The 26,882-nt window shown below is 39.7% G+C and overlaps 1 protein-coding gene across 1 annotated transcript in view; it reads left to right on the top strand.

Annotated features, from left to right (window-relative positions):
• Nucleotides 1-26,882, top strand: part of CSMD1 (CUB and Sushi multiple domains 1) — a 2,074,203-nt gene that overhangs the window by 558,104 nt on the left and 1,489,217 nt on the right. The gene's annotated exons all lie outside the window — the stretch shown is intronic.

Below are 26,882 nucleotides of genomic sequence, written 5' to 3'. Positions count from 1 at the left end.
ATTATTGTGATCCACATAGTCGAAGGCTTTGGCATAGTCAATAAAGCAGAAATACATGTTTTCCTGGAACTCTCTTGCTGTTTCAATGGTCCATCAGATGTTGGTAATTTGATCTCTGGTTCTTCTGCCTTTTCTAAAACCAGCTTGAACATCTGCAAGTTCATGGTTCTCGTATTGCCGAAGCCTGGCTTGGAGAATTTTAAGCATCACTTTACTAGCATGTGAGATGAGTGCAATTGTGTGGAAGTTTAGCATTCTTTGGCATTGCCTTTCTTTGGGATTGGAATGAAAATGGAACTTTTCCAGTCCCATGGCCACTGCTGAGTTTTCCAAAGTTGCTGACATATTGAGTGCAGCACTTTCACAGCATCATCTTTTAGGATTTGAAATAGCTCAACTGGAATTCCATCACCTCCACTAGCTTTGTTCGTAGTGATGCTTCCTAAGGCCCACTTGACCTCACATTCCAGAGTGTCTTGCTCTAGGTGAGTGATCACACCATTATGATTATCTGAGTCGTGAAGATCTTTTTTGTACAGTTCTTCTGTGTATTCTTGTCACCTCTTCTTAATATCTTCTGTTTCTGTTAGGTCCCTACCATTTCTGTCCTTTATTGAGCCCATCTTTGCATGAAATATTCCCTTGTTATCTCTAATTTTCTTGAAGAGATCTCTAGTCTTTCCCATTCTATAGTTTTCCTCTATTTCTTTGCATTGTTCACTGAGGAAGGCTTTCTTATGTCTCCTTGCTATTCTTTGGAACTCTGCACTCAAATTGGTATATCTTTCCTTTTATCCTTTGCTTTTTGCTTCCCTTCTTTTCACAGGTATATGTAAGGCCTCATCACACAGCCATTTTGCTTTTTTGCATTTCTTCTTGGGGATGGTCTTGATCCCTGTCTCCTGTACAATGTCATGAACCTCCGTCCATAGTTCATCAGGCACTCTATCAGATCCAATCCCTTAAATCTATTTCTCACTTCCACTGTATAATCATAAGGGATTTGATTTAGGTTATACCTGAAAGGTCTAGTGGTTTTCTCCACTTGCTTCAATTTCAGTCTGAATTTGGCAATATGAAGTTTACAATCTGAGCCACAGTCAGCTCCCAGTCTTATTTTTGCTGACAGTTTAGAGCTTCTCCATCTTTGGGGGCAAAGAATATAATCAATCTGATTTTGATGCTGGGCATCCGGTGATGTCCATGAGTAGAGTCTTCTCTTGTGTTGTTGGAAGAGGGTATTTGCTATGACCAGTGAATTCACTTGGCAAAACTCTATTAGCCTTTGCCCTGCTTCATTCTGTACTCCAAGGCCAAATTTGCCTGTTACTCCAGGTGTTTCTTGACTTCCTACTTTTGCATTCCAGTCCCTATAATGAAAGGGACATCTTTTTTGGGTATTATTTCTATAAGGTCTTGTAGGTCTTCATAGAATCATTCAACTTCAGCTTCTTCAGAGTAACTGCTCAGGGCATAGACTTGGATTACTGTAATATTGAATGATTTGCCTTGGAAACGAACAGAGATCATTCTGTCATTTTTGAGATTGCTTCCAAGTACTGCATTTCGGACTCTTTTGTTGACCATGATGGCTACTCCTTGCTTCTATCACCAGTCCTATCCACAACTGGGTGTTGTTTTTGCTTTGGCTCCATCCCTTCATTCTTTCTGGAGTTATTTCTCCACTGATCTCCAGTAGCATATTGGGCACCTATCGATCTGGGGAGTTCATCTTTCAGTGTTGTATCTTTTTGCCTTTTCATACTGTTCATGGGGTTCTCAAGGCAAGAATACTAAAGTGGTTTGCCATTCCCTTCTCCAGTGGACCACATTCTGTCTGACTTCTCCACCCTGACCCGCCCATCTTGGGTGGCCCCACATGGCGTGGCTTAGTTTCATTGAATTAGACAAGGCTGTGGTCCATGTGATCAGATTGGCCTGTTGTCTGTGATTATGGTTTCAGTGTGTCTGCCCTCTGATGCCTTCTCTCAGTGCCTGCCATCTCACTTGGGTTTCTCTTACCTTGGACGTGGGGTATCTCTTCACAGCTGTTCCAGCAAACCAGAATGGAAGGACCATTGCTTATCCTATGTAGCTGATTTATCAGAAACTGACAGGGTAGGGGAGAAGAATACCCATGCTTGTCTGCATGTGTCTCCCAGCAATTCCACAGAGAAACTCACACTTTTCCCACATTTGACCTTTAGAGTGTCCTGTGGGATTTACCCTCTGGGTGGCCTCATGTTATTTATGTATTTTCTTCAAGAGAGATGCTACTGAAAGCTTCCAGAAAACTTTGCATTTTTTAAAAGAAAGTAAAAGTTAATATTTTTAAATAGTTGACATATCATGACTCACTGTTTTGACACAGCACTGAAATAATTTATGAATGTTTTACATCTTTACATTTAAATACATCTGATACTTCTTTGAAGCAGCTAAAATCTATTCCAGACCCTGTACCAGCTGTCATGTGAGTAGGATGAGGCTGTGGGGAGGCAGGACATCTCCCAACCCCCTGATTCATTTATTGATGAAAGAAAAGATGGTGTGTCACTCACTTTCCTTGATCTTTTATGTATGGTAGAATCTAATTTCCAAATTTATAGTGTTTGGATAATTTTGTTGAAAAAAAATTACTGAATTAAATTCTAGAAGAAAAGTTCTATTTTATTGGCATTTGATTGGATTCTTTTGACTGTGGAGCATAACAAAAGATATGTTTAATTTTATTTCAAAATCATTAGCACTGGTATTTGCGCTAACTGGAAGTCCCATCTTACACAATGTTAGAGCTTCTTTGAAAGCAAAACATTATATTATCTTCATCTTTATTTCACCCCAGAGTGTCTAGCAAAGTGAGACACACAGTTGATGAAAAATAAATGTTTGCTAACGAACTGTGTTTAAGCCGCATCAGAGAGGTGCTCAAAATGACACCTCATAGGAACTGAAAAAAGAAAATTGTTTTATTTTTCACTGCTTCTTGGATCTGCAGTTTCACTGTCTCCCCCCTCTTCTCTAGGAAGTTTTCCGTCTCCAAATGTCCTTTTTTCATGGAGACAGTTGTATAGTTCCTGTCTGGTGGCCGAGAGAAGTTCAGTTCTGTCTGCTGTGTCCTCATTCTTATCAGGCCGGTAGGCATTCCCTCCTGCTTAGACAGTTTGCTCCTCTCTTTTACATCATTCCAAACACCTCCCACTTACATTTCAAACATGTTCAACTAAAATTTTGGGTGTATAAACCCCTCCCCTCCTTATCAGAGAAACCTTTCATCATAAGACAAGTGTATGCAGGTGAGAACTCTGTCCCATCCCAGAGCATGTTGACAATGGTCAAGATGCCTTTGGATAAACTGGTCAGCCTCCTAGCCTGAAAATGCCTGCTCTCTCTCTTCTTCCCAGTGAATTTGTGTCCAGTTTCTATTGCTGTGCTAAACTATCTCCACTTCTATGAAATTTTCTTACATATTTCAGTTGGAAACTGATACTTTCTCCAGTGGCCCTCTACAGAAACCAGTGTTAAAATGTATAAGTCCATGGATTGTAATTAAATATTCATGCTTTCTCTGCCTACCTCCGAGCTCTGTAATGCAATTCTTGAGAGTAAGAATCTTCTCTTAAGATTTTTTGTCAGCACTACCCAGAGTGAGGCCCAGTTCATGGCATGGATGTTTACAGAACCGGTGAGTCTGAGTGTATGCTACACATATGGCACTTGTGTTTTCCGAAGGGGAAGACATATGGATGCTCTAGGGTGGAGTCCATTAAACACCCATCTTTGAATGAGATGTATGCTGAGCTAGAATTTGAAGGGAAATAGTTTTTTTTCCTTTTTTTTTTAGTAGAAAACAAATGAGACATTGGGACAACTTTTACATGGATCTCCGCTAACAAGGGTTCCTTTGGTTAGTTAGCAGACAAATAGCAAAGATTACTTTCTAAAAAATTGCAGAAGTTTGGATAATGTGAAAGTTTCATTTCAGTTCAGTCACTCAGTCGTGTCCAACACTTTGTGACCCCGTGGACTGCAGCATGCCAGGCTTCCCTGTCCATCACCAATTCCCGGAGCTTACTCAAACTCATGTCCATAGCATCAGTGATGCCATCCACCATCTTATCCTCTGAAATCCCCTTCTCCTCCTGCTTTCAATCTTTCCCAGCATCTGGGTCTTTTCAAATGAGTCAGTTCTTCCTAATTAGGTGGCCAAAGTATTGGAGTTTCAGCTTCAACATCAGTCCTTCCAATGAACATTCAGGACTGATTTCCTTTAGGATGGATTGGTTGGATCTCCTTGCAGTCCAAGGGACTCTCAAGAGTCTTCTCCAACACCACAGTTCAAAAGCATCAATTCTTTGGTGCTCAGCTTTCTTTATAGTCCAACTCTGACATCCATACATGACTACTGAAAAAACCATAGCCTTGATTAGATGGACATTTGTTGGCAAAGGAACGTCTCTGCTTTTTAAAATGTTGTCTAGGTTGGTCATAGCTTTTCTTCCTTGAAGCAAGTGTCTTTTAGGTTTATGGTTGCAATCACCATCTGCACTGATTTTGGAGCCCCCCAAAATAATGTCTGTCACTGTTTCCATTGTTTCCCCATCTATTCGCCATGAAGTGATGGGATCAGATACCATGATCTTAGTTTTCTGAATGTTGAGTTTTAAGCCAACTCTTTCACTCTCCTCTTTCACTTTCATCAAGAGGCTCTTTAGTTCTTTTTCACTTTCTGCCATAAAGGTGGTGTCATCTGCATATATGAGGACACTGATATTTCTCCCGGCAGTCTTGATTCCAGCTTGTGCTTCATCCAGCCCGATGTTTCACATGATATACTCTGAATATAAGTTAAATAAGCAGAGTGACAATATACAGCTTTGATGTACTCCTTTACCAATTTGGAACCAGTCTGTTTTTCCATGCCCAATTCTAACTGTTGCTTCCTGACCTGCATACAAATTTCTCAGGAGGCAGGTCAGGTGGTCTGGTATTCCCATCTCTTTAAGAATTTCCCACAGTTTTTTGTGATTCACACAGTCAAAGGTTTTGGCCCAGTCAATAAAGCAGACATAGATGTGTTTCTGGAATGCTCTTGCTTTTTCGATGATCCAGTAGATGCTGGCAATTTGATCTCTGGTTCCTCTGCCTTTTCTAAAACCTTCTTGAACATCTGCATATTCACAGTTCACGTACTATTGAAGCCTGGATTGGAGAAATTTGAACATTACTTTGCTAGCATTGAGATGAGTGCAGTTGTGTGGTAGTTTGAGCATTCTTTGGCATTGCCTTTCTTTGGAATTGGAATGAAAACTGGCTTTTGCCAGTCCTGTGGCCACTCTAAGTTTCGCAAGTTTGCTGGCATATTGAGTGCAGCACTTTCACAGCATCATCTTCCAGGATTTGAAACAGCTCAACTGGAATTCCATCACCCCCACTAGCTTTGTTCATAGTGATCCTTTCTAAGCCCACTTGACTTCACATTCCAGAATGTCTGGCTCTAGGTAAGTGATCACATCATCATGGTTATCTGGGTCATGAAGATCTTTTTTGTACAGTTTTTCTGTGTATTCTTGCCACCTCTTCTTAATATCTTCTGCTTCTGTTAGGTCCATACGATTTCTGTCCTTTATTGAGCCCATCTTTGCATGAAATTATCCCTTGGTATCTCTAATTTTTTTGAAGAGATCTCTAGTCTTTCCCATTCAATTATTTTCCTCTATTTCTTTGCACTGATCACTGAGGAAGACTTTCTTATCTCTCCTTTCTATTCTTTGGAAGTCTACATTCAAATTGGTATATATTTCCTTTTCTCCTTTGCCTTTAGCTTCTCTTCTTTTCTCAGCTATTTGTAAGGCCTCCTCAGACAACCATTTGCCTTTTTGGATTTCTTTTTCTTGGGGATGGTCTTGATCACTGCCTCTTGTACAGTGTCATGAACCTCCTCCATAGTTCTTCAGGCACTCTGTCTATCAGATCTAATCCCTTGAACCTATTGGTCACTTACACTGTATAACCCATGAACAGCATGAAATGTGAAAGTTTACTGTTAGGAAATTTTTTGAAATATAAGATAAAAATGAATCACAGGACAAAAATAAATGTTGTTAAACATAAGCTTATTTCCTAATTAAAATACAAGACTTTATGAAAATATATTTGAAAATTATTGTTAGAAATTTTTTGATTGATTCAACTTTCTTTAGAATTAAAGGGTATTTCATCCTTTCTTTCCATATATCTTAGGAACAGAAGAACTACATACAAGACAGAAGTTGAATGTCCCATTATTATTTATATTATAGAGTTATCACTCTTACACATATTAGTCATCATTTTCTTTCTTAATTAAAAAAGATGCATAGTTAAACTAAAACTTAAAGGTTGCCCTTTTTAAAGTGTTTATACTTATCTGTGTGTAAGGTGGTAAAACAATGCATTTTGAAGAAAGTGATAAACTGACTGTATTCTTGGTGAAGGCTGGACTTTCTACAGGGACTGAAATTTCAGGGTCTTACCTAATAGAAGACAGTCTCTCTGTTCTGTAAGAGTCCTGGGAGGTGTTCAGGTTAGAGGAATATCAGTCCTCCATGTTCCACTCAGGTGTCTGTGCTCCTTCCCCCTAGTGGCCTGAACTTCATCTTCTGCAAGCAGACATCAACAGGGAAGTAACATAGCACGTGGTGTCAGTTCTGAAACGTACCACCATCACTTTTGCTCAGTCCATTAAACAGGGCATCCTCTCATGGGAAAGGAGTGTGAACTGTAGTCTCACTCATGATGAATGTTAGACAGCTAGTCTTATCCCCCAAATATCCTGTTAATCTCCAAAGCATGAATTCACTATTTTCCTAGAATGCTAGTTAGTTATGGAGCTGTGGAAGTAGCTTCAAATGCTAAGAAAATACTGCAGTTTTGGCAACTTCTAGAAAGGCCAGTGTGGTTATTAGTTTTGATTACTAAAACATGTTTGTATTTCTTAGTATGCCAGATGTTTAAAAATATGTTTAGATTTTTTTTCTCAGAAATGTCACTGTTACCTCCAGTTTTATGCTTCAGACTTTAAACATTTTTTTCAGACAAGAAGCTGTTTACCTTGAACTTGTAACTCATAGATTGGTTAAAAAAAAAAAAAAAAAAAAACAATGCTTAAAGTAAAAAACTCATAGCTTTAGAATTTTGTCCAAAGATTTCACTTAACAGATGAGAAAATTAAAGCTTTAAGAGGTCTCACTGTAAAACAGTGAAACATATACACCAAACTCTGGATTTTGGTTATGATAGAAAGAAACAAACTCCCCTCTTAAAAACAGAGTTAAGTTATCAAGTGACAAATCCATTGTAATAATTTGTATACTTTATGAATATTAAGGTGTTTAGGGATCAAAAAATTAAGTAAGTGAATAATTTGTAATAGCATACTAGGTCTGAGAGAAAATGCTCTTACAACTTATATAGATATTTTGTCTGTTTTAAAATTTGTATTGATTTCATTTACCTTATCTTTATCTTTGCTTACCTTTTGTTTACTTTATCTTAGAAGTTTATCCACAGCATTAGATTTGATGTTTAGTCAATAATATGGATTACTTATTTTAAGTTATTTTTTGTCTCTCCATTGCCTTACTGATTTTTTGTTATTCTTATTGTTTTTTAATGAAATCATAAAAAACTTTGTTCCACAAGTCAATGTCTCACGCATTTAACCAAATACAACTAAAAAATACAGAACAAGATAAAGCTTTTATCACTGAATCTGATTGAGACTTTTTTGTTTTGTTCTCAGCTTTTTTTTTTCTAGTTGTAGCAAGAATACTGATCATAAGACCTAATGTCTTCACAAATGTTTAAGCGTTCAATAGAGTATTGATGACTACAGGTGCGGTGGTTATGAACACACCTCTAGAACTTACACGTCCCGAATGGGAGCTTGATGCCCCTTGAGCAGCAGATGTTTCCTCCTGCCCTCTGGTTTCTCACAACCACCATTCTTCCCTCTGTTTCTCTGAGTCTGACTATTTTGGATAATGTATATAAGTGGAATTATGTGGTATTTGTCTTCCTATGTCTGGCCTATTTCCCTCAGCATGATGTCCTCCAGGTCTGTCCACGCTGTCTCATGTGGTCGAGTGTTCCTCCCTTTTAAGCTTGCTTAATGTTTCATCTCCTTCATTTATTAATCTGTCAATGCATTGTTTACATATCCTGGCTGCTGTGTAGAAGGTGCAATGATTATGGAGGTAGAAATATCCCTTTACAGCCCTGATTTCAGTTACTTTGAACATATACCCAGAAATGGGATTTATGGGTCATACTGTTAGTAATCCTTTGAGGAGCCACCGTGCTGTTTTCTGTAGTGGCCATGACTTTGGTTCAGTTCCTAAGTACAACCATCAAGGAGAAGGCAGATGCCTTGGTAGATCAGTGATGCTACTAAAAACATCTGCTGTTGTTATTAATCACTAAATCGTGTCCTGCTCTTGGAGAAATACCTTAAAAAGCCACATCATTTTAGTGATAGCAGTTGGTATTCTTGCATTGCTTTATAATCCACAAAGCATGCAACACATCTCTCATATCTTCCCATTTGCCCCCTGACTTCTAGTGCCCACCCATTCTCTCCAGGATTAATGCATTGTGTTGGTTTATCAGAGAATAATGTGCTGCTACCTTTCTTATAGTGATGACTGTTTCTCAAATTGGCTGCACTGGTAAGTTATTTTCAGTTTTATATTTTCATCACATATACACCCATTGTCAAAGTTATTTATTGGTTTAATAGTGCTTCAGTTGTGACCTCTTGGGTTTCCTAAGGACACAATTATATACAAATAAGTTTTTTTTTTTCTCTTTCCAGGTTTATTTAGGAATAAATTGGAAATATAAGTTTATTTTCTTCTTATTAGCTGATAGTTCCAAAAAAGTAGATATTAGTGTTATATCAGGTACAAAAATATTTTAGGTAGCAGCTCCTCAATATAGATTAGATAAATTTTAAATGGTGAGCTACAGAGTTCTTGTCTGGAGAATCTCACAGACAGAGGAGCCTGGTAGGACAGAGGAGCCCACAGTCCATAGGATCGCACAGAGTTAGATATGACTGAGGCGACTGAGCACACAGCACAAATATAAACATCAGTATGTTACTTATTTTAAAATGCCAAGCAGCCTGCCATAGCAGAGGACAATGACTGTAGGCATGGTCGATTTGCACAAAGCGAAAATAATTACACATCCTAGAGAGACAATAAGAGAGTATATACTGAAGGAATATTTAGTATATAAAAGCCTAACAATTTTATGTAATTTTCTAAATACTAAATACACAATTCTTGCCTGTGTATCTTCCTTTGCTTTATAGACGATATACATGTCAATTCTCCTCTGCTATGATCATAACTTATGTCTGGCAACATATATGGAATAATTTGCATAACTGACAGTTAAATATCCACGTTCATGATCTCTGTGATGCTTATATTAACCAAGGCAGTGTCCCCTTGAAATCTCTCTTTCATCCTCTTTGGTGCCGTTGTATTTTCTCAGCCTCTTTCACTTCTCCACCTCCAGTCTCTCCTCTCTCTCTCTGTTGATGTCCTCTGGGATTCATTCAGCCCGTGGGTATTTGCTTTCCTTGTTCTGTTCTCAGTACCCTAGAGAATTAGTCTTCACCTCCTCAACAATCAAATCCACATCAGTGACTGAAACTCTAACCATTACCTTCCCACCCGATATTTTCCATTTTCCTCCTCCCAGCTATATTTACTTGAAAATTCCAGTAAAATACTGTCTATAAAATTCAAACATTTCTTCCTTCTCTGCCACCAGTGTATCTTATCTCTCTATTTTTCTACTGTTCTTGTCAACAGCTATATCTCCTTGGCTATTGCATCGCATTACTCACTTAAATCTGATTATAATACACCCTCTGGTAGGAAGTGATAAAAGAAATACAGCTGTTAATTCCAAGACTTTTCCCATGAAGTTCTTTCACCACTGCCTTCCTCCTTCTTGGTACATAACCAGGATCACAGGATTCATTCAGCACTCACTGCCTCTGTGAAGCATTCTTTATAATTCACTGACCCTTAATTTGACTTTTCCTTTGAGGGCATACAGTGTTTGTTTCTTTAACTTGGTTTAAATCTCTCAACAGAAATGCCTCAATTTTTTATTCTGTTTGTGTCTCCATTAATGTCATGTCCATAGAAGACTGTTATTAGATGTTTCTGTAACTGAGTGATAAGTTGGTAAAAAAAAATTTAAGATTTTTTTTAACCTGAGGGAATACAGATCTATAGTCTGTATATAATGCTGAGCCATCTAATCTAAGTGTATTATTTTTATTTCTGGGATTGAGTGAATACCCTTAGCTATAACATTTCTGCAACGTTGTAGAGATTCCCGATGGAATTGACACTGAAAAATCTGAGACTAAAGTGTTAGTTTGGTCAGTTTCCTCAGCTATGAAATAAAGGTTGAATCTGCCTCAAGGATTCTTTGGAGGGTTAGATTTAACGATTCAGGACTTAGACAAGTGCCCAGAACAGTAAGATAGGAGCTCAATAAACAGTTTTCTTTATCCAAATAGACTTTAAAAAAAATGCAACTCCATTTTACAGCCACAGTACTTCATATTTTGAATTTACTATTTTAAAGTTGAATCATCTTTTTCCAAATGGCAATAGAGTTGGAATATTTCTCCACATTTCTTCCTCCTCAAATGAAATACGTATTAATAACTTAAACTTATACAGAACTATAGAATATATAGATGAGATATGCACAGCATATAAGTTATACAAACATATATATATATAAGTAAATAAATACACACATATATATATGTAAATAAACTAGAAATCAATCTGCCTTCCCACAAATAACGCTGAAAAACAAGTAGTTTTTACTTTTTGGTTCCAACAAGATCAGAGCTGCCAAGTCTTAACTGTGATGACCCCCGTGTAGGGCACACCACGGTGAAGACGAAGGTGACACCAGCCTTCCTGTGATCTTACTGCGTTCCCAAGGAGGAAATAAATAAATCACTTCAGCTTGGGAATTCTGGAGTGGATGCGTATCCAGGGTGTTGTGCAAACGCAGAGGATGCTTCTAGGGAAGACACTGAAGCCTGGGCTGGCAGGAGCCTTGCTGCTCTTGTCCTGTCACATGAGCTGGCTGCCGACCCTTTGGTGAGCTCTTTGCTCCCATCTTTTGTCTAAGAAACCTGAACCCTGTTCAGGGAGTGTGCGCGTGAGTGACTGTGACCGCAGTGCACTCGGAGGATGCCCGTGCGTTCCTCACACCAGCGCTGGGGAAGAAGAAATGCTTTTTCTGCCATTGATTCTGGCGAGCTGGGCCTGCCACCCACCTTCCTGCCGAGCCTCAGCCTTAAACACAGGTCCTGCATAACTGCCCATAGGAGCTTTGTGTCGAAAAGAGCGCTGTATGTTTAATTGGCACCCTCTTTACATTCTGCCTTCTGTTTAATTGGGGTTTGATAATTGCCTCACTGGGGCGCGGGTTCCCTTCCTCCTGGCCTTTTGCTTCACCGCCTGCGTGGAGACAGGCTGCAGCCGCCACCTCTGCAGCACCGCATGGCTTTCATCCTCTGTCCTCGAAAGAGGGATGGTACAGAGCGAGCTGGATGTGCGGATATGAATAGGGAAAGAAGCAAAAAGAGCTCTGGCAGTTTGGAACAACTTTGAATACAATTGGGCCTGAAAAGATTATGCATAAATTGAAAAGCACTGAATATTCTCCACCTCCTCCCCCAAAATATTGCCAACAGAATTGACTGGGAACTTCTCTTCTCACAACACCAGAGCAGTAGCTATATAAATAGATTGACTCAGCCAGGTTGTAGAAAATATACTGAGAATTTCTTGCTTTGGGTGTCGAAGTAGTTGTGGCATTCAAAGTCATGGTGAAACTTGACTTTGGAGGAGGGGAGTCCATGGGCTGAAGTTCAGGCAGTGGTGAAACACCTTATGCTCTGGAATATTTTGTAAGAAAAAAAAAGTGTTAGTCGCATGCGACTCTTTGTGACCCCATGCATGTAGCCTGCCAGGCTCCTCTGTCCATGGAATTCTCCAGGCATGAATACTGGAGTGGGTTGCCATTCCATTTTCCAGGTGATCTTCCCCACCCAGGGATCGAACCTGCAGATTATTCACTGCTGAGCCATCAGAAAAGCACTGCTGCTGCTGCTGCTAAGTCACATCAGTCGTGTCAGACTCTGTGCGACCCCATAGACGGCAGTCCACCAGGCTCCCCTGTTCCTGGGATTCTCCAGGCAAGAACACTGGAGTGGGTTGCCATTTCCTTCTCCAATGCATGAAAGTGAAAAGGGAAAGTAAAGTCGTTCAGTCGTATCTGACTCTTAGCGACCCCATAGACTGCAGCCTACCAGGCTCCTCCGTCCATGGGATTTTCCAGGCAAGAGTACTGGAGTGGGGTGCCATTGCCTTCTCCAGGGAAGCACTACCCCCATGCTAAAAAGAAGTCATAAAAAGTTGAATTAAGTGTAAGAGACAAGCTACATGTTGCCCAGGTTGCTGAGGTATTGACAGCATCTGTCTAACAGATCTTGTAAAAGCATTTGAGAAAAAAAAGAAGAAAGAGAGTTGTATTTTCTTTTTTTTTTCTTTCTTTTAAAAATGAGTTCTTTTCAGGCTTCCTCGCCTCCCTCTCCCATTCTAGCCTTGTAAGCTCTTAGTCGACTTCCTCCGGCTTCTGTGCCCCTTGCTCTTTGATTCACAAAGGAAGCCTGGAAAAGATCTGTCCTGATATTGTCTACCTCAGTGAACTCATTTTCGTAAACCTTGATTCCCCATCATAAGTCCGTGTCTCAGCTCGAAGGAATTGCTTTCAAAACGACTCGCAGCTTGGTGCACAGCAAGTAGCTCCTGACTTCTCAACAGCCAGTAATGGAGGCAGAGGCTGTGTTCACTTCGTCAGAGGGACCGGGGAGGGGCTGGGACAGGTGGGGGTGCCAGAGAGAGGAGGGACAGTGCTGGAGCAGAGAGGCCCCGGAGCGGAGAGGCCCGGGAGCAGAGAGGTCCTGCAGAGAGTCCCTGAAGCAGAGAGTTCCCGGAGCAGAGTGGTCCTCAGGGCACGGTCACAGTAGGGAGCCCATGGGATAGTTAACGTGCCCCTGAAGAGGTTACTGGATAAGTTTCACCAAAATGAGATCCTGCATTTTGCGAGCTTGCCTTTGGTAGAACATCATGGTTTGGTTTGTTCTTCTCTTCCTGAGATGGCAGGTGTACCGGGCTCTCCAGGCTCCCGCCTGGGTGGATCTTGTGTGGCTGATGCTCAGGAAGGTGTGGGCAGGAGAGAAGGAGCAGGCCTGTCCATCTTCATCCCTTCCTGATACTTGGGTCCTACTTAGGCCACAGGCTCACGGGCTGCTGTTGTGCGCAGAGAGTTAAACCCGGGATCTTTTTTCTTTGCTTTGCAAAAAAGGAAATGATCTGGATGACTATAGAATTTTAAGTTCTCACTTCATGCTATAGCTTCAGAGAAACTGTAGCTCCACACAACTGGGCATTATTATTTTTCTCTTGCTGAAGTCATGTAGCCAAAATGTGGTTGTCATTGTTTAAGTGGGAAAAATAACCATGCAGATTTGGTTTTAAATATTGCTCAGGATTGCATCTACCTCATCTGTGAAAGGCCTAATAATCTGCACTCTGGGGTGTTCAGAAAAATTGCTCTCACCTTCTGCAGGACAGAACTCATGGACCCCTGGGGTGGGAAGGTGAGATAGAGACGAAAATGGAGGGAAATGAGATGAAAGTCAGCTTCTGTCATTGATCTTAATGTTTGCCGATAAAACATAGACAAACTCTAAGGTCTCAGTCACTGAATTTGCCTTTGCGTGTTGCTTTCTCTGTGTAACGTAAGGAAGAATGTTTCTGAACAGCAAAGATGGAGTTTAGATGAAATAGAAAATAGCACATATATAAAAAACAAGACAAAGCAGGCAGAATGGGTTTTCCAAGGAAACAATTGAAAGTCTTAAAAGGTATTTGGTGGAGAACTAATGTGTAAAGAATAGACTTGCCTCTCTTCCAAGGAAGGGGACTGACATTTTGGGGCTGAATAACCTACCAGTGTTTTATCTGCATTCTTATCTCATTTTTCCCCCCAAGTTCCCATGTGATGTTTTAATACCTGCATCTTAGAACATTATGCATTAGCAAGTGTGCATTGAGGTCCTATTACCTGTTTTACACGATGCTAGATGGCCTGTGGCCCACCTTGTGTTCTTAATCCCACGTGCCTCTTGCAGTAAATAAGTGAATGAATGAGTAAACAACCAACCAAACAAGTAGTATTAATTTCACAGGGCTGCCATAACAGAGTTCAAACTGGGTGACTCAAAATGATAGAAATCTATCCCCTCCCAGGCTGGAGGCTGGAAGTCTGAGGTCACAGGGTCTGCGAGGCCTAACTCCCCCTGATGCTTCAGAGGAGGGTCTTTCCTTCTTGGTCCCAGCAGCTGGCAGTGGCCAGCTGTCTTTCACATCCCTTGACTTGTGGACCCATTGCTCCAGTTTCTGCCTCTGACTTCACATGACTTTCTCCACTGTGCATGTCTCTGTGTCCTTATTTTTCTCAGAACATCAGTTATGGGGTCGAGGCCCACCCTAATGCAGCACGACCTCACGTTAACTACGTCTGCAATGACCCTACTGCCACATAAGATCACCCGTGAAGCCCTGGTGGTTAGGACCTCAACATACTATTTTCAGCAAGGAGACAGATTTCAGCCTACAATGTACATGGATGCAAACATACATAAATGAACACACATGTAGGACATACATAAATAAGTAGTTCATTATAAAACTAGAATGAAGGGACTCAACACAGTGCTAGGATAAATAAAATACTTGAGGGCACCACTTTACAGCAGGTGAGGAAGGGTGGTAGCAGGTGGACCCACAAACTGGGGAGAAATTTGTTCTTAACACATGGCTGGTGTTCAGAGTCAATGCAGGCTTGGGACAATGCAGTTGATGTGTTTTTGTATATTTTATTGCCTGTTCTAGTTATCAGAGAGAAACCACTTTTTATTTATTTAATTTTTATGACATCTAGCAATAATTTTTGAACTATGATTCTTTTTTTGGAATTCCCAGGAAACTCTCATGGAATTTTGGATAGTGCGCGTTCTCTCTCTCTCTCTCTCTCTCTCTCTATATATATATATATATATAACAGAAACACCAGTTCTTAGTTTATATATTGGTAATGTTAGCATTTTTTTGGAAGCATGAATAATAGCAAGTTGAGCTTGTCTACTTGCCCCCAAAGCTTTTCTGTCACACTGTTCATGATTTCTTCTCATTTTATTTCTTTTTTCTGTCTTTAGTATTTTCACCCTGTATTTTTTCAATTTTTTTCTGTTGGCTCTCAGTCTTAATCATGCAAATACCTGTGTTTATTTATTTATTTTTTCCTTAGAGTTCATGCTTAACAATGAGAATTTTGAGCTTTTCTATTCTTACTTCAGGTAGAATTGCTACCAATTTCATCTTTCCTAAATTCACTCTGTTCTGTAGGTTGTTTTCCATGAAATTATAAAAAAGATACATTCATGATAAAGAATAGGTAATCAACAGGACAATGTAGGCAGCCATTTTTGCATATTTTACTCAACTGATTAGGATTCAACAAATATACTTTTTTATTTAGTAAGAATAGATAGTGATTCAACATAATGAAATGTGGATAAAGTAAATACTTTCTTTCATAACCTGCACAATTTGTGAAGTTTTACAGACATGTGATATTTTTAAACCATAGCCCAGATCAGTCTCCAATCATGTTTGGTAGATAGGAATTATTTATTTTGATAAAATTTTGACAGGACCTTCTCCAAATGAAAGTAGTAGTTGTGTTTTAACATAACATGCTCTACTTTAGGAACACTGGCTTGTGGGTATTAAAATATAAGCTATTCATTTTTCTGTCTTTCATTTCATTGGGCAGTTCATCATGGGTATGAAAACAGCTACTAACCTATGTGTTTGTGTATACAAAAGTTATTAGAGGTTACACCTTTTGTTAAATTTGCATTGGAATCTGCACTTTGTTGGGAAGTTACACATGGTTCTTTAACCTTTACGTTGCCAATGAGAATCCTGGTTTTAGAAACACTATGCTTTCCCCTCCAGGGTTCCCTTCTCCCGCTTTGTGTGCTCTGCCTGTTCCTGATCTTCCATTCAGAAGCTTGACTTGCTGGAATAGCACCGGGTGTGCCATCCACATCCTTCCCCGTGGTCTCTGAGGTCTGCTGTATCTGTACATGCTCAGGGCTTTGACTGACTTACTTGATGCAGATGAGTAGAATCAAGTGGACTTTTTTCTTTTTAAACTGTAATAGTTCTTAAAAGTTCAGTTAAGTGTGTCTATCATTTGCATTTCTTGGTCACTGCCTCTTCACATGAGATGAGACGCGGCAGGAACTGAATATAAAACTTGTTCTATTCTGAGATAATGTTTAATGAATCCACCTGAGCTCTGTAAATGCCATCTTTGTGACCAAGTGAATTCTGTTTGTTATATTTAAGGATATAATCACTGACTCGGGAAGGTGTTTGTATCACACTAGTAGACAAACAACTGTCCTTTAGATGAATCGTTAGTGGTGAACGTACATACAGACACACACAAAATCTGTCTCCTTGTCTCCTAGGATTTCTACGGAAACTATTATTTGTTAAAGCAGGTTTAACCTCTCTTTATCCATTATATCTTTGTGCATCAAATGTAAACATATAACTGTTGCTGCTTTGAGCCAAGAAGTATTATCACTGTCTTTAAAATATCTAGCATCTTCTTATGGTGCCAAAATAGCTTCTTCTTCCTTATTACAGGTGGTTCAGTGTGTTTCTCTAAGCACATGTACTGATCTCAGAACTGAAATGTTTGATATTGATCTCTTCCTTTTGGCCTTTATTCCCACACAACTTTGATCTTCAGATTGGAGTTGTGTGTTGAGCCTTAACTAGACCAAAATCAATTTTTAATAAGAATCCTCGTGGTTTGTGACAGTTTCTTGTATTTAATTGATAGCATAGGGCTGTGTTAAATGAAAAATGTATTTTTCAAGCATGGTCTCAATAACAAAGTGTGCATTAGTGGCAGGCATTGGGCCAAATGCTCTGAATAAGGATTAAGAAGCCTGTGGAGAAAGAGTCTCAGACTACATAGATATACGTGAATGGCACGCGTATACTGTCTATTGCCCGTTACTGTGGGTCCGTGTGTGCTGAATTATTCTCAAAAATCATGTGACTTTTCAGTTGTCTTTTGCTCTTGCTTAAAAATAATTCCAGAGCCAACACAGAGCTTGGTGGGTGTAATGAAATGAAAATAATCAATCTTCCTATTAAAAATAATTTATTCCTCTTCTTAAAAGAAGGTAGAAGTAAAATTTTTGAGAAATCACTGTAAGATGATCAATATATAATTATTAGATTTGGATAAAAAAAGACATTACATTATAATATGTAAATGTATCAAACCAACACGTTGTACACCTTTAACTTAGATTGTTACATGCCAATTATATTTCAATCAAAAAAAGAGAAAGAATGTTGACTTGACATATCCTAAGGAATCTAAGAGCATTTTTACTTAAGATATAAAACTTGAACTCACCTTCTTGTAGTTTTGCCTTTCTTTACAACGTCATGTAGTTGAAATCATACATGCAGCCTTCTTTCACTTACAAAAGACATTTAAGTTTTCCTCCGGGTCTTTTTGTGGCATGCTAGCTGATTTCTTGTTTTGGCTGAATAGCATTCCACTGTATGGATGTACAGGGGTTTATTCATCCATTCACCTACTAAAGAACATCTTGGTTGCCTCCAAGTTTTGACAGTTAAGAAAAGAGCTATGATAAATATTTCTTTGCACATTTTGTGTGAACATAAGTTTCCCATGATGTGGGTTATATGCATAGGAGTGCAGATGCCAGATCATATAGTAAGAGCATGTTTAACTTTGTAAGAAACCACCAGCTGTCTTCCCAATGGCTACACCATCTTGCGTCCCACAGCCATGAATGAGCATCCCTGTTGCTCCATGTCCTCACCAGCATTTGGAGTCGCAGCTGCTGTGGGTTTTCACCATGTGCTATGGCATCTCATTTTGTAATGATACATGATGCTGTGTGTCTTTTGACTTGCTTATTTGACATCCGTATATCTTCTTTACTCAGATGTCTGTTAAGATCATTTATTCTTTTTTTCTCAATTTGTGTTTTGCTTGCAAAACATTTTCTAGGTGACAAACCATGAAATGTTAGAGCAGAGAGGTGAGCTGAGCTAAATGGTTCACCAGGCAGAATCTGTAACTATTTGACTTGTCCTTCACAGGCAGTTTTGCTGATCTTACCACAGATGGGATCTAAGAATAACTGTGTTGTAAGTTTAAGGCTGGAAGCTGGAAAAGGCCTTTGTGGGGACAGCCTGGACTGGCGGACCCAGGCTTGGCCCCTTGCAGACCGAACCATGCTTTTCCACTGTGGCTGCCTGGGACCCCCCTCCACCACGCTCTGCACCTGTCCCTCATGGCCCCTGGCAGGCAGCCTCTCTGACCATGCAGACACACAGAATTGCGGCAGTGCCCTCGTGCCCCTGCCACTAGCCCACTGAGAACCACAAACTAGTCATCACCAATCACAAGCCAGCTCAGGGGTTTCCTCCCCCATAAATCTTCTTTAACCACCCCTGTGATAAGCACCTCCAACTTAAGACTTTCCAATGAATGAAAGCTCTGAGCATCATTTTGGAGAATGACAAACCATTTTGATGGGGATGAATGCCAGGTATATCTAGGTGTGTTTAAGTAAATAGTAATAACAATGACAAAAAATCAATTTTTTAATAGATTGAATTTTTGGAATATTTTCCCCCAAATCTTACAGCTATCTTCTTATTCCTTTAAACAAGAGGCAGTTTAAAGTTTTAGTAGGAAAAAAAATAAGTAATTATTGATGGCATGTAAATTCTACATGAATTATTTCTGTTATTTTATCACAGGGGTGAAGGATCTGGGAGTCCTTTGCAAGAAAGGAGATTACAGACAGAAAGAATTGTAAACATAATTTATTCTTCCTGAGTGTGCAAGAGGCAGGTTGTTGATGACTTCTGAGGTCCCCATTTTATTTTTTTTTCTGACTTCCTTGAAGTATCCTTGACAAATAAAAGCTTTATATATTTAAAGTATAGGACATAATGTTTGAAATATATATGTATTTTGACATGATCACCACAATCATTTAATAAACCCTTGCCTTACATAGTTCTGTCTGTTTCTCTTTATTTTGTGGTGGGAACACTTAGGATGAACCACCTTAGCAAATTTCAGGTATACAGTACAGTCTTGCTAACTCCGGTCGCTAATGCCTATATTAGATCCAGAACTGATCTTGTAATGGAAAGATTATAAGACCCTTAGGCCTGTGTCTTCCCTTTTCCCCACCTCCAGGTCCCTGGTCGGTGCTCTGCTTCTCTGGGCTTGGCTGCTTTAGATTCCACGTCGAGTTAGATCACTCAGTGCTTATCTTCATGTATCTGCCTTACTTCATTCAGCATAACGTCCTCTAGATCCTTCCGTGTTGTTTCAAGGTCAAAGTCCAAGGTCCCGGTCTAGACCTGGGACACTGATCAAGGCCCACTGACCAACCTGCACACTGAGGCTGATTCTGCAGTACTCTGGCTTCCCTTTTGGAGAGGGCAGAAGGAAGCACATTGCTACGGCTTGGGGTGTGCTATGGCATAGTCACTAAGGGCACTGAATCCGCAGATAAATTGTCTGGGTTCAGTTTCTGTCTCCACATGATTTGTGTGTGAATTTGGACAAGTTACTTAACATCTGCCCTCTGTAAAACAGGAACAATAATACCTGTCCCTCAAAGGGTTGCTGTGAAGATTGAATATGTTGCTACTTACAAAGGCTTTAGACAGTACTTAGCATATTTCAAGCACTGCACTCATGTTAACTACTTTTATCGTGGTATTAAGTAATGGTCTTCAATAAGGAATTTCAATCCACAGGGCTTCCTAGTTTTCATTTTATTTTCTTTCCCTTTAGGACTTCCCAGTATTAATGGTCTGACTTTATGATACATAAAAATAAGTTTGCTGGCTATACTCTCTCTTGCATAAGTTAATTAATTTTTGTAAGTATATCAAGGACATGGATCTTTTTAGATAATTAAGGCAGTTAGACTGACGATAGTTATTTTTATATCCTCTAAACAGGTACTCTAAGACAATTTTTAAAAAAATTAATTACTAAAAGAATCAAAACAAAATCAGCATTCTGCCTTATTTCTACCTTAATTTAGATACATTCATCTTTATTGCATGTTGCTTAAAATAGTCCCTTATGTGATCTTCCTTGAGGCTAACATAACAAAAAATCTCCAAATTAATTAGAAAGGGAAATACATTAAAATTTCCATCAGTGGAGTTACTTGTACCCTCCACACTCCGATGGAGAAGGTATTGAAACTAAAGACAAGGGAGCCATCAGCTCTGGGCATCTCTTTATGTGCTACTGTTTAGGACTCTCCCCATGTGACCAACTTTAGTTAAATTATGATTCCCTCTTCTTCACCAGTTTTATCTTGAATGCAATTTTATAAACTTGATGTGTAATTAATAACAATATCCAGGTAAAAATTTACCTCACATCTTTTTCATCAGAGCAGAGGAAGTTTTCAGTGTCCCCTAGTTTCTTTGTACCAAGAGACTTGCTTTCTTCCATAAGTGCAATTTTCTTTCTACTTCTTGCTTTGTATTTCACTGTCTCAATTTCATAGGGTCCAAGCTACAGTTTCCTAATCTATAGTTCAGTTCAGTTCAGTTCAGTCGCTCAGTCGTTTCCGACTACTTGCGACCCCATGAATTGCAGCACGCCAGGCCTCCCTGTCCATCACCAACTCCCGGAGTTCACCCAAACTCATGTCCATCGAGTCGGTGATGCCATCCAGCCATCTCATTCTCTGTCATCCCCTTCTCCTCCTGCCCCCAATCTCTCCCAGCATCAGAGTCTTTTCCAATGAGTCAACTGTTTGCATGAGGTGGCCAAAGTGTTGGAGTTTCAGCTTTAGCATCAGTCCTTCCAATGAACACCCAGGACTGGTCTCCTTTAGCATGGACTGGATGGATCTCCTTGCAGTCCAAGGGACTCTCAAGAGTCTTCTCCAACACCACAGTTCAAAAGCATCAATTCTTCGGCATTCAGCCTTCTTCACAGTCCAACTCTCACATCCATACATGACCACAGGAAAAACCATAGCCTTGACTAGACAGACCTTTGTTGGCAAAGTAATGTCTCTGCTTTTTAATATGCTATCCAGGTTGGTCATAACTTTCCTTCCAAGTAGTAAGTGTCTTTTAATTTCATGGCTGCACTCACCATCTGCAGTGATTTTGAAGCCCAAAGAAATAAAGTCTGCCACTGTTTCCACTGTTTCCCCATCTATTTCCCATGAAGTGATTACTTCACAAATTTTAGAGCACTGAATTGTATTTATACTAATAAAATCCTGGGAAGAAAGATTATATGTGTTGGTAAGCTCTTATTATGCTTATTTCAAAAAAAATTAATATTGAAGAGATACAAAAAACAATATCATAGTTTTTTAATCCAACATCAATATGAAAGAAGAAAAGTTTAAAATATATGATCAGATAGAATTATAGAATAATGAAGTACAATTTTTTTTTTATGATTCCTGGAAATTAAAGTAAGAAGGGGATTTGTAGACCTTGAAGATGTAACCTAGAAGAACAAGAGCAAAATACCAATCTTTTTTATTGTGAAACAAAAACCTGTGCATCCATATTTCTGTGTGTGAAAGAAACATGTGTATGAGAGAAAAGAATAATGTAATTACTTGGCCAAATCAGAATGACAAGAAATGATTGCTATATCCTAAGAGGAAATTTAGAAACAGATCTTCCGATATGTCAGTAGCAGAATGATGAACTTTGTGACTACGAAAAAAACTGGGAAAACATTTTTACCTAATTAGTTGACTGGGCCCACCCCTGAGTCCTAGTGCAGATAAAGACGTCCTGTGTCTGCCAGGAAGGTTCTTTTTCCGATTGGATATGTGCATGGATGACATGGATGCTGAGACTGAACAGCACAAGTTTTATTTGGTGGTGAAAAATGAAGAAGCAGGAACCTAGTTTGCAAGTCAAGTTCTCAACTAATTGTGGTGGAGACACTAGACACAGGAGGGCCAGTGACTCAGCTCTCCCTCTCAGTCCCTGACCTGCCTTTTCTAGTGGCTGTCATGGCAACAGGCTTGGCGCTCGTGGGTGTATCATTTAGCTAAGGTGTTACAGTACGCATACGATGAGTCTCAGGATCTACTGGAAGCTGAACCCTTGGCCATCTTTCACCGACATGGTTCTGACCAGTTCTTGTTTTTTTTACTTTTTTCTATTTGCAGCTTCTTCCTGAAACTTATTTAAGAGCAATTGGTTTCCATTCAAGGGAGAGGCAGAGTTATGATTCTGGGGTAACGGTCTTAGTGACAGAAGTTCCTGGCAGGGCAGAAGTCAATTCCTTATTTTCTGGTCAGACTGGAATGTCACCACCATGAGGGTTTTGACCTCTACCTGTATTTGGCCACCTTTTGGAATTTGTTTCCTCTTTTATCAGTATTAGATGTGTGAGGGAGCATGTGTGTGCATCTGAGTGTGCGTCTCCAGGGATTGAAAACATAAAGAAAAAACATCAAGCATCTCAGGGTTAGGATTATGTCTGATTTTGTTAACTGCTAACTTACTAACCCCCTGAATGTCATCAACCTAATTAATCTGTGTTGTACTACACTGCAGGAGATCAAACCTGGAAAGATAAAAGATTGTACATTTTCCAGTTTAACCATCCAAGGAGAAGAGAGGCAGGTATACAAGAGTCATCTGACTGTAAGACTATTAGCAATCTATTAACTGATTATTGATACTAAGATTAGGAATGGATGAACCATGATTTTAGCCCAGCCAGGAAACATGTTTGAAGTGTTAAAGTTTTTTTCAACTTAGTACAATTTGAAGATCTAATTGGCTTTGTTAATTGGGTGGTGTCATTTCTAGCAAATAGAAGTTCCGAGGAGCTGTTTAAAATGTATGAGTTTTTAAAAGCAAAGAGGGCCTGAAGGAACGTGGTACCGGAAACATAAGCCGCCCCCCACAAAGGGAAATACTTTCAACGTGAGACGCAAATGTATCAGATGATGTGCAGGACAGTTCTTTGCTTGGATAAATGATCATTTCAGCTTATTTTCTTTTTTATTCTATTACAAATTGCCCAGAAAATATCTTTGACATTTTCTGATTTTTTGGAAAAGTCTTATAAGCGATGCAGTCATATTATTGAAAATTTAAATGATAAAGCAATTATACTTTTTTCCCCAAGGTTATTTCTTGGAACTGTTTGAACTAATGCTGTCATTTTGGTTATGTTTCAACATATGAATTTGGGGGGACACAGATATTCAGTCCACGTGTGTGTGTGTGTGTAGTCACTATCTGAATTAAAGGAGAAACACAAAAAATGTTTTATTCTAAAAGTTTTCAGAAGTCAGTGCAAGAGAGAATCAAAGGTAGTTAAAATGCAGATTTCTGGGTGCAGTCTCTAAGGAGACTCTGACTCAAGGAACAGAGCTTGGCCTCAAGACATTTACAGACATTTAACACATGACCCACGGGGCCAGAGTGTGAACAAACAATCAGCCTTAAGAAACACTAGCTTCAGTCCGTAAAGAATATGCCTGCAATGCAGGAGACCTGGGTTCAATTCCTGGGTCGGGAAGATCTCCTGGAGAAGGAAATGGCAATCTACTCCAGTATTCATCCCTGGAAAATCCCTGGAGCCTGGCGGGCTACAGTCCGTGGGGTCGCAAGAGTTGGACACGACTTAGCGATGATTAAATGGCAACCCACTCCAGTGTTCTTGCCTGGAGAATCCCAGGGATGGCGGAGCCTGGTGGGCTGCCGTCTATGGGGTCACAAAGAGTCAGACATGACTCAAGTGACTTAGCAGCAGTATCAGTAGTATTAGTAAGAAACACTGCTTAATGTTAGTATTATTAAAAGTCACCGGACTCTTTTCTTCAGCACACAACCTAGTATATTATGAAACTATATATACATATAAAGTTGAGGCTGTGTCAGGTTGTCTCAAGAAACAGGTGTATACCAAGGCCCACTGTTAGGGAGCCACAGGCAGGAAGAAGAAGTCTGCATGGGAAAAGCACCAGGACATCTGTCTGTGCAGCATTCTGGGATTCACAATGCAACGCTGAGCCTCTGTGTACTGGAACCTGGGGCTTCTGTGTGCAGCATCAGGCAAAGTGAAGGAGACAAGGTCCCTCTAGGCTGAGTGCCTCAGTGTCTCGTGAATCTCCACGGGCCCCAGCTTCCTGATCAGAGTAAAGGGTGATGCTTGCAATATCCTGGAGATAAGGATGTCAGAGTGCTTTACAAACTTCAATTAAGGCTCAACGATTCTAGTGAGGAAAGTAATTTTCTCAGAGAACAGGTGAACTGAATGCGCCAAGGGGCAGAAGCACGGAGGTTAAGTGATTTGTGCAAATTCATTCTGGAGGTGAGTAGGGGCAGCCACGATAGACTGTAAGTCCTGCTTTTTCTTAGAAAGTAATTTCCTTCTTGCATTTTTTATGAGATAACAATACACTGTCTTAGTATTAGGAAAAGAGGAGAAAACAGATTCACAATGAAACAGCACACATGGCAGTGCCTGTTACACCGTCAGTGCTCATCTATTTTTGCCCTCTTGAACTGAATGATGAAAACTTCCAGGTAGAACTGGGTGTAAGTACTGTTACCTTTATCCATTTTTCATTTTTTTTAATCCTACTTACTTTGTTGTTGTTGTTCAGTGACTAAGTTGTGTCCACCTGTTTGTCATCCATGGACTGCAGTGCACCAGGCTCCCCTGTCCTTCACTGTCTCCCAGGGTTTGCTCAAAATCATGTCCATTGAGTCAGTGATGCTATCTAACCATTGCATCCTCTGTCACCCTCCTCTCCTTTTGCCTTAAATCTTTCCCAGAATCAGGGTCTTTTCTAATGAGTTGGCTCTTCACATCAGATGGCCAAAGTATTGGAGCTTCAGCATCAGTCCTTCCAATGAATACACAAGGTTGATTTCCTTTATGATTGACTGGTTTGATCTCCTTGAAGTCCAAGGGACTCTTGAGTCTTCTCCAGCACCACAATTTGAAAGCATCAATTTGTCTGTATTCAGCCTCCTTCATGGTCCAATTCTCACACCAATACTGACTACTCAAAAAAACCATAGCTTTGGCTATATGGAGCAAAGTGATGTCTCTGCTTTTTAATGTGCTGTATGGGTTTGTCATAGCTTTTCTTCCAAGAAACAAGCGTCTTTTAATTTCATGGCTGGAGTCACCATCTGCAGTGACTTTGGAGCCCAAGAAAATAAAATCTGTCACTATTTCCATTATTTCCCCATCTATATGCCATGAAGTGATGGGACCGGATACCATGATCTTAGTTATTTGAATGTTTAGTTTTAAGTCAGCTTTTTACTCTCCTCTTTCACCCCCATCAAGAGACCCTTTAGTTCTTCTTATTAGAATGGTATCATCTCCATATCTGTGGTTATTGATATTTCTTCCAACAACCTCGATTCCAGCCTGTGCTTCATCCAATCCAGCATTTTGTATGTTGTCCTCTGCATATAAGTTAAATAAGCAGGGTGACAACATATAGCCTTGATGTACTCCTTTCCCAAATTGGAACCAGTCCATTGTTCCACGTCCAGTTCTAACTGTTGTTTCTTGACCTGCATACGGATTTCTTAGAGACAGGTAAGGTGGTCTGGTGTTCCTATATCTTTAAGAATTTTCCAGTTTTTTTTTTTTTTTTTTTTTTTGTGATCCACACAGTCAAAGGCTTTAGTTTAGTCAATGAAACAGAAGTAGATTTTTTTTTTCTGCAATAAACACATATCTGGATAAATTACAGATGTATGTTATTACTTGCCTTTTGTACTTATTTTATTGCTACTATTTGGAGAAGGGGGCAACAGATGATGTGATGGTTGGACGGCATCATCAACTCAATGGACATGCATTTGAGCCTACTCCAGGAGATAGTGAAGGACAGGGAAGCCTGGTGTGTTGTAGTCCATGGGATCACAGAGAGTTGGACAGGACTGATTGACTGAACAACAGTTTATGAGGTGCTTTTACAATGACTTATTGAATTTTGTTGAATTTTCGAAAATTAGAAACATCACATTGTCACAGTAGATTTTTTTTTTCAAATTTGTTAGATGAAGAACAAAATTAGCCTCACCATAAACTCAAATTCTAAATGCATTTTTAAATGTTCCTTGTTAATATTGCATGTCACATCTCCCAAAGGAAGCATTCCATGTGAATAAGGTGGGAAACACTTTGGAATGATAAGATTGCTCGCCTGGGTGGTGACATACAGGTGCCATCTGGAGGCATCTGTCCCTGGGATCTGCCTCCTCTTCCACTGCCTAGGTTAGTACCTTGGACAGAGCACCCCTGCAGTCCAGGAGCCCTTCTTGATGTGCGTGGTGATGCCAAGTTTACAAGATGATTAGGCTTAAATGCAGCAGAACATTTCTAAGAAAATTCTAAATGCGTGTTTGATATTTCTTATATGTGCAATTTTTAAAAAATATCTGAAATAAATTGTAATTTATTGACAGAAGATAAGCACATTTCTATTAAACTGAGGATGAGGAAAGTTAGTGAATTACTTCATGTTGAACAGTTGCTAATTGCCAGAAATTAGATTTTCTTTTGCCCTGCTTTTA

The sequence above is a fragment of the Bos grunniens genome, chromosome 27 (assembly GCF_055505025.1).
Source record: "Bos grunniens cultivar Pamir isolate PY7600 chromosome 27, Bosgru_T2T1.0, whole genome shotgun sequence".
Lineage (NCBI taxonomy): Eukaryota > Metazoa > Chordata > Mammalia > Artiodactyla > Bovidae > Bos > Bos grunniens.
The sequence above is the reverse complement of the archived record's forward strand: the minus strand, read 5'-3'. Positions and strand labels throughout refer to the sequence as shown.